The sequence below is a fragment of the Peromyscus leucopus genome, chromosome 5, assembly GCF_004664715.2.
Source record: "Peromyscus leucopus breed LL Stock chromosome 5, UCI_PerLeu_2.1, whole genome shotgun sequence".
In the NCBI taxonomy this organism is placed as follows: Eukaryota; Metazoa; Chordata; class Mammalia; order Rodentia; family Cricetidae; genus Peromyscus; species Peromyscus leucopus.
Window position 1 is genome coordinate 91,513,884 of NC_051067.1, and position 8,508 is coordinate 91,522,391.

Genomic DNA, 8,508 nt, shown 5'->3' on the forward strand with positions numbered 1-8,508 from the left:
ACTCTACTGCAGAGGAGTGAGTGAACATGCAGAGAGGCCTCCTTTCCTCAACTAGCCCTCTTTATTTGCATGCAGCCTTAACCTCCCTGTCCCTGGGGTCAGGGAAACAGAGCAACTGGCAAATTACCCCACCGGCACCCCTGGTTGCCCTATCTTTGGCAGTGAGAATTACTAGAACCTCTCTTCTGAGGACAGCAATGGTTACTGAAGCTCCTAAACTACGCCCCGTCCAGGCTGAAGAGTGACTTCATGTCAGAGCTATTATTAAACAATGATCTATTAACATTTCTCTGTGCATGATTGTTTTGGTCAGCTTTCTGTCACCATAATAAAATATCTGAGACAGTTAACTTGTGAAGAGAAAGACTGATTTCTGGAGGTTTGAAATTGGTTTGGCTGATGCTTTGGGCCCATGGTGAAGCAGCGTATCATGATGGGACTATGTGAAGAGAAAAACCTGATTAGGAATCAGGGAACCAAAGGATGAGGACGGGGCTGGGGTCCCACAGCCACCTTTAAGGGGACACCCCTAGTGAACTGAGGCTCTGCCACTGGACCCCACCTTAAAGGTCCCACCAGCTCCCAGAAGCACAGGTCTGGGCGCCAAGGTTTACACACAGGCCTGTGGGAGACATCTGGGATCCAGACCCGGGAGTGAACTCCATCGCTCAGGCTGCTCCGGCCCCCGAGTCGTGGCTTTGGTTTCTAGCCCTCAGCAAATGTACCAGCTCTGCCGCTTTCCAAAGCCTTGGCAGTTTAATGTGGAAAAGGCCCAGAGGTCTCGATGCCAAACAGTTCACCCTCCAGCAACAGGCACTGTGGCCAAGTACCAAGTGTCGAAGTATTTCAGGGGAGATGAAGCTGCAGCCACAGCCAGGAGAACTCGGAGCGGGGAGACGCCATCTTAATGACAGCTAGTTATAATTAAACAGTGCAGAACTAAAACGGACCGTTTTCTGTTATACTCTGTGAGTAATGTTTGTACTTTGAAACTTTTAAAATATTTAAGGCAAGAAAAAATGAAATGCATGGCAACCAGTTGAGGTCATACATTTAGGACAAAAATGATAAAATATTAAAATGAAAGAAATAAATGTTCTGACTGAAATACTGAGAGTCTGTGGAGATGAATTATTCAAAGTGTGAACATGCGACCTGCAGTCTGTTATGTAATAGGGCAAGTGACAAAGTTCAGGACAGACTGTGGGGAAGGCTGGGTGCCCTGACCTGATGACCTCTAGGGAAGGGTGTCAGAAAGGACTGGCCCTGAACAGTCCTCTGCCCTGTGTGAAGATGCTGCACTGTGACTGGTTCAATAAAAAGCTAGATGGCCAATAGCTAGGAGGATTTGGTGGCAAAGAGAACCCTGGGAGGAAAAAGGGCGGAGGTGCAAAGAGCCGCCAACCAGACACAGAGGAAGCAGGAGAGCAGCGTGGGCCAAGCAAAGGTAATAAAGCACCAAGCAGAAATTAAATTAATAAAAATGGGTGGATTCAGGTTATAGAGCTAGTTAGACAAGCCCAAGCTATAGGCTGAGCTCTCGTGATTAATAAGAAGTCTCCATGTGGTTATTTGGGAGCTGGCAGGTGGGACAGAAAAAGTCTGCCTACAAAGGAGAGGTGTGACTGGATCCTGAAAATGGTCTGGAGAGAGAGTCTGATCTTGGAGTAATTAGGACTTCCCAGTAATCAAGCTAGCTCAGGCTATACCGCAATAACAAATAACTCCAAGTGTCAGTGCCTCAAAGCAACACAGATTTATTTCTTGCTCAAGGTACATGTTTATCATGAACTGTTAATGTTATTGTTGTATGCTGCAGGCCACGGGAATATATCATAAGAACTCAGCTGGGTATGGATCCTGGAGGAATCAAGGATTTCCTCCAGAGGAAGCCAAATTCCAAGGAGCTTTTGGTATTATTTGGCTTGTTATATATCAGCTGTCTTCTGTTATGAAAATCATGTGTGCCTTCATAGTTTTCCCAACTGACTTTTCCCTAAGAAGGACTAACAGTATGGATTGATCACTCTCTGGACATACACATTCCAAGTATTTGGAGAACTGCCTTAGGAAAGACTTTCTCTGGAATCAGATCTCTCCCTTGGCCACTTTCAAGGACTAGCAGTAATAACAGTCCACATGCAAGTCTCCTGATTTAAGGTAAATTCCATAAGGAGACACCGCCTAGGTCAGGAGGACGTTAAGTAATAGCTTTACACAATTTAGCTTGGACCCTCCTTTCTTACAGACTTAATAACTTTATAGACCTCTAACTCCTTACCTAACCACTTCTAGGAATATTTAGATAACTTTCTGTGCTGACAGCTATGCTCAGCCAGAACACCAGTTCAAGCCTCCCTGTAATTATCATCATTGGCAGCATCCGGCCAGGTCCGTCCCCAGATGGAGGAAAGTACCTTATCAGAGATACCTCTGTACTCTCTAAGAACAGACTTAAGCATCCAGGCTACCTGTTTGAGAAGGCCTGGCGGATGTGCCAATTAAGCTTTACTTCCTCCTTTCCCAAATCTTACCTCTAGTTCCAGATCTCCCTTTAAGTATCACCAGAGGCATCTAGCTATACACAGGTTGCCTAGCGACTGAGCACACTTTCCCCCACCCTGCAGAAAAACGGCAGATAGCTTGGACAGATAGGAACCACAGGAAAAAAGAAGACAGTTTTATTTTCTCCCATTGACCTAGCAACTTACAGATTCTTAACATTTTCAACTAATCATGTTTGAGGTTATAGTTGAACACATAAGATCCCTCCTTTTAGATACTACCCGAATTTAGCCTTTAGTTAATTCATTTCCCCATTGGTCACTTCCCTTTGGGGTTACAAATGATAATTAATGGTTATTACCCCTCTATGTGATTCTTATCACCCCTCTGTTTGACCCTGGAAGCCTGGCTTTGCACTGCTAAGGGAATACTGCTTGTAAGTGTATATATACCAGGACTCCCAGGGCACAGGAGGATGGAGAAGAGAAAAGAGAATGGAAGAACTAGATTGTAGGGTGGGAAAAAAGTACTAGAGGAATGAGATGGAAGATGAGGAAGAGCCAGATGGGGAAGTACTAGCTGGGTAAAAACAAGATAAAAAGGACCTAGATGAGGCAGAATTAAGATGAGAGAATTAAGATAGAACTTAGAGGGAGCAATAGATAAGTATAGAGAGACATCAGGTAAGAAAGGAGCTAGACATGAGAACAGAACTGAAGCTGTGTATAAAGGATATTATGCCAGAGGAATTAAAGCAAGTGGACTATAGAGCTCAGTGTGCTGAGATTCTATCTCTTGAAAATAGTCCTCGCCGTTAGTAGTTCTCTCTCCTGAGTCCCTGAGATGTATAATATTAAGGCTGGCCCCTCTAATATTATACAAGAGTTGTAGAGGTTTATTTTGACTATTAAATTTATTGATGTTAAGCTAGGTGTGGTGTCACATGCCTTTAATACTAGCATTCAGGAGATAGAGGCAGGTGATCTCTGTGAGTTCCAGGCCAGCCTGGTCTACATATTAAGTTCCAGGACAACCAGAGCTACATAGTGAGATGCTATCCCCAAAAAACAATAAAAAAAAAATTATTGGCTCTAGGATAAACCATGAAATACACCTCTGGGGTGTGTGTGTGTGAGAGAGGGCATTTCCAGGAACAATTAGCTGAGAGAGGGAGACCCTCTCCCTGCATAAGCATCAGCTTCCTGCGGAGGCCCAGACATAGAGTCTGGGGAAGGCAGTGCTGCTTGCTGACGGGCGAGCTTCATCTCTCGCTGCTTAGTGCATCTGTTTTACTGCTGCAGCTCCAGCCTGTCCTTTCCTGCCTGAGAACCCAGCTCCTTTGGCCTTTAATGTAGACTGAATAGCAGGGCTCTCCAGGAATACCCAGGCCTTCACTGCCAGATCAGACGGACAAGCTATTGCGTTCTCAACCTCTTCAGCACGCAGACAGCTGCTGCTGGGTTATTCTGCCTGTGGAAGCCGTGGAAGCCTCATGGAAGCCAGCCTAAAGAGTCTTTATAACATATACTCATTACGCCCATTCTGTTCCTCCAGAGAGCCCTGACTAATATAATGACCCCCTTAAAGTCACGACAGTGAGACACCACCTTGCGCTTTCCAGGCTCCACTTTGGGAAACGGTGAGAGCCCAGGGTTAATCAACAGACCCCACACTAAAGTCCAGAAGTCACCCTCGTCGCTTCTGCTTGAACCCTCTCCATGGTCACTTTAGAAAGGGTAGGAGGTCTGACAGTCAACTGTCTCCGCCCTGACCTGGGAAAGAAACAAAGATATTCAGAGAGCATCCCTGGTGATTCCTCCATAATGCTTGTTGGGAGGAATACCTGCTGGCTGGGATGTGGCTTCCACAACTTTCTTTGTTTATGAGAAAACCAGCTGGTCACTGTCTCTCTTAAGATAGCAGAAAATTCATGGCTAAGCCAATCGTAAACTTGGGAAAACTTTAGGGAAAGGACTTTAGGTTTAACTTTAGGAAAGAGCTTTTAACTTTAATTTTAGTCCTAACTACTGAAAATGTAATGGAAAGCCAATAGACTGTGAGGGCCAGCAAGGGCCCAGTCGGCCATTGTCTCAGGGTCCTGCATCTTCAGTGCTGTGAGGATCAGCATGTATGACCGAGAGGACCAGGGAAGCGGGAGTGAGGTCTGGGCACAGACATCCTTTCTCCTTGGCACCATCTAACTGTTGCCATAAGGGACTCTGAGATGAATCTTGACAAAACTTCTAAGTTTTTTGAGAAGCCAGAGACTGCCTGTGCGGTTATTATTTTTTCCCTAATTTTGGGTATGAACTCTTTTGGTTTTTAAACACTGGCTCAAGATTTCAAAAGACATACTATAACATTTAAAACCAAAGGAACATGGCTATAGCCCATTTGTGGAAACTAACTTTGCTTTTTCCTCACCTGTAGGCTGCAGCAGCTACGGGGCAGAATCCCGTTTATCAAAGCCGAGCTCCAAAGCTCAGTATGTGGAGTCGATATCCTGGGAGACGCCGATTAGAGCTCTGTCCCCGGAGCTCTTCTCCCAGGACTCCGGGAGCACCAGGGCTCAGGCACTCACAGCTATGCCTGCCAGGGCTCCACAGAGACCCGGTTTACTCAGGCCCACAACGTGTCCATTGCCCACGATTATCACGGGGCATATGCGAGGAACTGGTGGATCTGAGGACCCAGAAGCTCCCTTCTTCTAGGAACTGTTTCTCAAGTATACCTTTTCATTCAGCAACCCAGAAACAAACACCCAGGGACTGCTCTCCCAAGATAAAGTAACTGACACACTCAGGAAAAGTGCTCCAGCAGTGTGATAATGTGGGTGCACTTGGTGTGGAGAGGAGCAGAGAGGGTGAGAAGCAGGGCAGGTCCTGAGTGTGTAGGATGGGACAGTGGGTGTGTGAGGGATTAAATAGCCCAGCATTGCTTGGCAAAGAAGTACATCTTCTTGCACCGTATTTTGATCCTGGAGATGCACACACAAGTGTGGTCTCTGCCTTCCTTCAGTCACTGGGATGCAGTTCCTGACCCACTCTCGATACCAAAATCCAAGGATTGTTCCAAATCCCCATGCACAGTGTTCTCCCTACATAGACACACCCATAGAAGAGTCTAACTTATAAATTAGTCACATTAACAAATTAACAACAATAATAAAATAGAATATCATAATTACTATAAAAATATTACTTTTAAATTATGGCTGTATGATTTCTAGAATTTTCCATTTTGCATTTTAGATTGTAGTAGACTGAGTAACTGAAACTTCAGGAAAGAAAGTGCAGGTGATACGGGCCCATGGCACTACAGTATGCATATACACGTATACACACATACATACACACACGGCGTTTGTCTAGAGTGTTGTATTTTAGAACAAAAAATACAGGTTGTTTTTTAAAATTCAGTTTTGAATAAGTGCACAGAAAACCACGAAAGGCTCTCACTTTTCCTTACTTAAGTGAGGAGTGAACAATTTATGATCAAAGTTAAGAAGCCACCTAACTGGAGGCGTTTGTCCGTTCTTGGTGTTGTTTGTCTTTTGAGACCGTGCCTCACTGTGTAGTCCAAACTGCCTTTGAGACCTTCCTACCTTTGCTTCTATGAAAACAATAGTTTTCCATTTACTTCTTTGTGTGTGTGTGTGTACACATATGCACACATGTGCCATGGCACACATGTGGAGGTCAGAAGACAGCTTGCAGGAGTCAGTTCTCTCTTTCCATGCTGTGTGTCTCCAGGGTCATACTCAGGTTTCAGGCTTGGCAAGCAAAGGCCTTTACCTGTTAAGTCTTCTCTCTGGCCCTCCCTCTGCTTTGGAAGCGCTGGGATTATAGATGAATACTATGCCCCACCTCTTCTCACAAAGTTTTACTAGAACAGCCATGTCTATTAGATTACACACTGCTTCTCTGTTAGGACAGCAGAATTCAATGGCTGTAAAATGTGCACAGTACTCCTAACATTTAAAATATTTACTGTGTGTGTCTTTACAGAAAACATCTGCCTCACTCTTATCTAACCCTACCAGCTGAACACTAGCATAATCATTCAGTGGTGTAGTCCCTGCTAACTTCTTTCTCTGGGCACACACACATTGGAATAAATGAAACATCTACTTTTGTCTCTCACTTTTGCATTTGATAGATATTCTCAATCTGCACTGTCCAGGATGAGAACTGTGGAGTACTTGAAACGTGTCTTGTGTGGCTGAAGAACTAAATTTTTAATTTTATTGAATTATAATTAATTAAAATTCAAATAGGCATAGGGAACTGGTGCATATATTGAAAGTCCTTGAAATATTCTTTATTTGCTTAATAGTTCATGATCACTTCTTCAAATCATTGCATATTCCTTGTAAAATCTTCTTTTATGACCACATGCCATTGTAACACATGGGTGTCTCATCACTTATGTAACTAAGGCCCATCTTTGGCACAGATTGCTTCTAATTTTTCGCCATTATAATCCAGTGCACTTCATGAAGACCCCTCAGGATGCTATTTGAGGGGAAGCTGAGAGCAGAATGGAGCATTTTATACTCAAGTTCAAACATGATAAACACAGGCTTGGGACAACTTGATCAGTTTGGGTGATAACTTCTGAGTTTAGCTTTATAGACAAAGTCTTCATGGTGGCAGATTCCAACGTAGAGATGTTCTTATCAGTGATGACGAAGACTTAAATGAGTTTGTATGTGGGGAGGTGAGACAGGTGCGTAGATGGGGAGTGGAGGAACCAGTTCCTTTCCTTCTTGAGCCTCCTCACCTGCAGGTGGAAGCTCTGATGACAGAGACTAAGAGTCATGGGGGAGAGGGAGATGGAGGTAAGTGAGGGTCAGATACCGAAGGTGGTGTGAACAGGAGTGAGATGTGGCGAATGCCGGTGTTTTCTAGTGAGTAAAACGTGAGTCTGAGTTTTACACTGTCCTCTCAAAATACATTCTGAGGATCTCTTCAGGCCTCAGGTTTTTTTTTTTTTTTTTGATAGAATAATAGCAATGCTTTATGTTTATGTATTATTTAAAAATAATGCGAAATACTGTGAAAAATTTAGCATGGGCTGGCTTGTATTTGTAGCAATACAAAGGACAAGAGAACAAGGTCACTGAAGGGGCAGGGCTGTCCTTGCCCATAACCAGAGGCTACTCCCCGCTGGTGTCAGACCCACCAACTTCATCCTAGACAGCCGCATCAGCAGGAAACAGGGTCCCTTGGGCAGCGTGCCCACAGACCAGCTGAAATGGATTCTCCCTGTGGCACAGCAGACATACTACAGTGCTGTCCTTGTCTTGAATGGTAGAGGTTGCCATCAGAAATTACAAAAAAGATATAAAAGAATAGAAGAAAGAATGAGAGAAAAGACCAGACACCAAGGTGCACGCCTTTAATCCCAGTGCTCAAGAGGCAGAAGCAGGTGGATCTCCATGAGTTTGAGGCCAGTCTGGTCTACATAATGAGTTCAGGCCAGCCAGGGCTACATAATGAGATCTTGTCTCAATTTTTTGAAAGTATAAATAAATAAGAAAAGAAAAAAAAATGAACATTGATGGAAAAGTATTTGGTAAACTGCTTGGAAACATCAAGCAGTTCTAACCTCAATCATTATTTTCCCAATTATTAAAAAGAGGGTAATTATTAAGATGAGGGGGTACAGGTCCTCCCACTTGTACCCCCAAGCTCGAGGTCCACAAACATCCCGGGCCATCATAAATGGTAGCGCACTGACTTAGCAAATATCCGGCTAAATCACATTACAATGAAGGGTGTCTTTCTTTCTTTCTTTCTTTCTTTCTTTCTTTCTTTCTTTCTTTCTTTCTTTCTTTCTTTCTTTCTTTTCTTCTTTTCTTTTTTTTCTTTCTTTTCTTTCTTTCCTTCTTCCTTCCTTCCTTCCTTCCTTCCTTCCTTCCTTCCTTCCTTTCTTTCTTTCCTTCTTCTTTTTTTTTTTTTTTTTTTTTTTTTTTTCGAACGGTTTCTCTACTAGCTTTCG